Source organism: Arachis duranensis, chromosome 7 (genome assembly GCF_000817695.3).
Source record: "Arachis duranensis cultivar V14167 chromosome 7, aradu.V14167.gnm2.J7QH, whole genome shotgun sequence".
NCBI classification, from domain to species: domain Eukaryota; kingdom Viridiplantae; phylum Streptophyta; class Magnoliopsida; order Fabales; family Fabaceae; genus Arachis; species Arachis duranensis.
In genome coordinates, this window is record NC_029778.3 from 10,515,661 (window position 1) to 10,520,602 (window position 4,942).

A 4,942-nucleotide genomic window follows, 5' to 3' on the forward strand; every position below is an offset into this window, starting at 1 on the left:
ATTAATTTTTTTAAAATATAATTTTTTTAACCAGTATCTTTTACCCTATGAATTTCTGTCTTCAGATCTTTTCATAATTAATTAAAAAGATATTTTATTAATATAAGATAACATATAATATCTTTTTAAGTTCAATTAAAAGATATAATATTAAATTTAAAATATAATTTAATTATTTTTTGATGATATGATATTAAAAATTACCACATTTAACTATAGTTGATGTCAACTAAAAAGAGTAATTTTTATCTTAGATTTTTTTAAAAAAAATTAAAATAAAAAGATAACATAATTATTTTGAACCGAAATATCCCAGTCAAAATCAAAACGAACATAAATTGTCATATTTCAATCTTTTTTTTTTCAATCAGTCCAATATATAAACTCTACTACCGCATTATTAAACCACTTACTTCAATAATCTTCTTAATTCTTTAATTATTTGTTTCTTTCTTTTTTAATCTTGAATATGACTTCAACAAATTTGCCTTCAGGTGCAAGCAAGAAGTTCAAACCTACAGATGAAGAACTCATTCAAGATTTTCTCCGTAACAAAATCAATGGGAGGCCTCTACCAAACTATGGAACCATTCTTGAAGGTGAATTGTTTGGTACGGAGAAGAATCCATGGGAAATTTGGGAAGAAAACGTTGAAAATTCTTATGACGGGAAGGATCTCTATTTTTTCACTACTCTGAAGAGGAAGTTCTCGACTAACAGCTTGAGGATGGTTCGCACTATCGGGTTGGGTTCTTGGGAAGGTGAAGATATCGGAAAAGAGATTATGGCCAATAAAACTAACCAGCGCATTGGAATGAGGAAACGATATCGCTTTGAGAAGAGTAATACTAGCCATGATGGTGGATGGATCTTGCATCAATATAACATTGATTCTTCTTTGTTACCAAATCCTTCCAATGTAAGTATCATAATTTTGTGTATATTCTTTAACCAGTGTAACAGCCCTAGGAATCCAAGACAAAGCAAAAACTATAATTGAATTAAAACAAGAATATGAGAACTGTAGCAATGACAAAACAGAACGTGCAAATGGATCAAGCCCAAGGAAAAGATCAGACCAGTACCAGGATAATAGAATCAGAACCAGCAACAGCCTCGACGTTGGCTTCGAGCAGCGGCAACGCCTTCACCAGTGACTCCAATTGAGACAAACCCCAACAAACAATATAGCTAAGATACAGGGTATTTTACAGAGCAATAAGGGTTCAGAGATGGTGGTTCTCATAGCTAGGGCTTAACTGACTCACCATTAATGATGGCAGCGATCGGCGGCGGCAGAGGAATGGTCTCTCCTCTGTGCGTCACTCTCTCTCACACGTCTCGTCCTCCTTCTCTGCCACAACATCAACAAAACCTCCTCTCCCCTACTCCGTTCTTCCCAGCTATGGTGGCGGCTCCCCTCAAAGGCGGCAGCGGCGGTGCTCAGCATTGGCGGCGACGACTCCAGCGCGGCGACAAGACACGGACGACGGGCTTGCAGCGAGCGCGATGGGCTCCTGCTCCCTTCCTCACCGTAGCGCTTCCTTCCTCTCTGAACCGTATCGATGGCAGCACAGCAGCCCGACGGTGGCGGCGGCGTGGCGGCGCGATGATTCGGTGGTGGCGCGACGGCTCGGTCTCCCTCTTCTCCCCTGCGACGTAACTCACTTCTCCCTCAGACCTCTCTTCCTCTCCTTTTCTTTCCCGACACAACCCTCTCTTCCTCTCTTCTCCCTCGATAACCCTTTCTCCCTTCTCTGTCTTTCTTTCTTTTCTTTTTCTTTTTTTCTTTCTTCAAGCTTCCCCTGTTTTCCCCCTTTCTATTATTTTCCCTTTCTTTTATTTTTTTCCTTTTCTTTCGTTGGGTATGGGGTGGTTAGGTTACGGTTAATTGTTTTGGGTGTAAAATTATTAATAAAATAATAAAATAAAGTAATAATGTAAAACTAAATTAAATATAAAGTAAATATCTTTAAAATATCATTTAATTACTAATTTAAAATTTATTTTCGAATAAATATTAATTTAATGAAAATTGATGATAATTAGATTAATTATCTAGTTACCAAAAAAAAAGATTAATTATCTTTTATTTATGAAATAATGTTAAAAATCTATATATTAAATTAGCGCATATAAAATACTTATTATTTTTCAATTATAAAACTCTAAATAATAAATAAGAGTTTACTAAATTTTTTATATAAAAATATCTAAAATGTAATCTTAAATAAATATAATACATCATAATAATTTATTAATAACTTTCAAAAATTTAGAGGTCTTACAACCAAAGGTTTCGAATTTGAATCAAAAGAATCAGTACAAATTAAATTCTTGTTGGACTAAAAATTTCGTCTTTATTTTATTTTAATCTTCTCATTATTTCTGTTTCTATTTAAGAAACAAAATCAAAACACAACCTAAATGACCGCTACATTATGTTTAGTTTCTCAATGACACAACCTTAGATAATTTTTTTTGGGTTGATATATATAATGACCGCTACATTATTTCTGTCTTGCTCCAATTCCAATTAAACAAAGATTAATGTATTTATATATTTTCCTTGCAGATGAATAATTATGTTTTATGCAGATTTAGAAAGAATAACATTAAACCTCGTCAAAAGAGAAGGAAACATGTGGCTCCTGAAACTATGGCTACTGTAATACCGGTAAGTATTAATTTGATTGATGTGTTTAATTTTTTCTAGCTATAACGAAAAAGTTCAATTTTGATTTTAAGCTTACTAAATTAATAGTAGTTTATAGCTTATTGAGTTGTGTTTATGTGTCTTCAAGTTACAATTTAATGTCTCTCATACACTCTCTTTCTTTTCGATAATAATAGTGGTGCCTTTGAATACGGCCGAGTATTGTTAAAATAACAAATTTAGGAATTACATTTTTATTTATTTAAACACAATATTTCTAATGCTTTTGAGGATTACAAAGTGTATATGGTTTGATTCTAACTCTTTTTATAATTTGAAATACTGCTTCTATTAAAAAATCTGTTTGAATTTTATTATATATAAAGTAAGTTTTTCTTTTTAATACTTTGGTGTTGATTATTTAAATCCATATTTGCATACCTTACTATCTACATATTTATAATTAATGGCTCTATTATTTAAATGGAGCAAAAATGTTTTAATTTATAATTACAGCTTCTCTTGTTTGCAAGACTAAATAAATAAAAGATTTTGATTTTGAAAGAATATAGGCGAATAAAGTAGTTCGAGTAACTAAATAAAATAATTAAAGATTCAGTAATTGATTTAAGAACTACAGCTTATTTTCTGGTAGACCTTACTTATTTACTTTAATTTAGAAACCAACTTGATTTGCATATATATTGGGCGAAAGTCAAATAATAATTATAACAAAAAAAAATTTCCGTTTTACAACAAATGTCACATTCATCATAGTATTCGTATTGTAAGTATTATTCTGTATTTTTTTTTCTTCTTCCAATTGAAATTGTGTATGAAAATTATTAAATTTTGTTTAGATTAAAGTAAATCTGAATTTATGATGCTAGTTTGGATATTTAATTGGACTTGATTTCCTACCTTATTTTCTATAACCATATACTACTTACATATCTGAATCACACAAATGGTGAACGTGCAGTTTTTGTTTATGCTTTTTTTCATTATTATTATTATTATCATCATCTATATTTTTAATGAAATCTATAGGTCAAGTTCTTGATATTATTATTGTGTTCTTGATATTAGAACGCCAATTATGTTGTTGGGATAGTAGAATTTGTTAATTAATCAGAGAATGGAGATGAAAGGTTGGAAATTCAAAATGAATTAGCAAACCCATCAAACAATAATGGAGATGAAAAAATTAATGAGATTCAGAGAGAACTAACAAATTAATTAGAGAATAATAAGGATGAAATAAAAGTTGAGGATTTGGCTACTACTATTGGAATTGAGGCAAACTGTGACGAAATGGAAGATGGTGATGATGATGAAGATCACAATGATATGACATGGCCAGAGTTTTTTGCAATGCAATTGATAGAACTTAACAAAGACCGGATCATTCCAAACGATGATGTCCCCCTAATTCCAAATAAATTTCACAATGACATGTTAAAGAGGTTTAAAAAAGTTTTGTGATCAACTATATCTAATTTTTGTTTTTCTTTTTTATTTATTTTGTTTTTTAAATATATCTGGGTTCAATTTTGTACAGACTTTTGTTTTGGTCGGATAGATTTATGTATTAATTTTTTAGTGAATTAAAAACTACTTATTGATGTAGTTAATTTGTTTAACTTTGTTCTAGATAAACTGAGGGTGCTTTTTCTGCAATTTAACATTTATTTGAAAGACATGTATATGCATCATGCCTATTAATTAATGGGGTTTATTCTTGGGCTACTCCAAAAAAAAAATTCAAGAATGACTTTTGATGTTTGAACCTTGAAAAATTAATTGTTTAAATAAAATTAGTGTAAAATCCGGGCTACGCCTGGACGAAACACTATTCTATTATAAAATTTATTGATATCTATTTATTGGTATTAATAATTACTATTTTTAATTTAAAAAGATCCAGTATATAAAATTATTTTATTCTATATTCTTAGAGAACAAAATAATTTTATTATTTTTTTAGTTCATATTAAAAAAATTTATTTAAATATAAAAACTATTATATTTGTGTTTAAATATGTTACTGTTGTCCCATTCAAAAAAATAAAATTTTAATAAAATTAGTTTATATTCTAATCACACAAACAATAAATACTAACTAAATGATATTTATTTATAGTATTAGTCTATAGTGTATAACTTGTGCTACTCGTAAATCATATATTTAATTTATTTTATTATATTTATGTATAATTTTTTTCATAAAAAGATTGATATATATTTATTGAAAAATATTAATTTACTTAGTATATATAGAAAAAT

At 29.2% G+C, this 4,942-nt stretch overlaps 1 protein-coding gene and 1 pseudogene across 7 annotated transcripts in view; both read right to left on the reverse strand.

Moving 5' to 3' along the window:
- The window catches only part of LOC107457654 (probable LRR receptor-like serine/threonine-protein kinase At3g47570), a 79,036-nt pseudogene that overhangs the window by 40,974 nt on the left and 33,120 nt on the right, over positions 1 to 4,942 (reverse strand).
- Positions 1 to 4,942, reverse strand: part of LOC127740657 (uncharacterized) — a 31,225-nt gene that overhangs the window by 16,815 nt on the left and 9,468 nt on the right. The gene's annotated exons all lie outside the window — the stretch shown is intronic.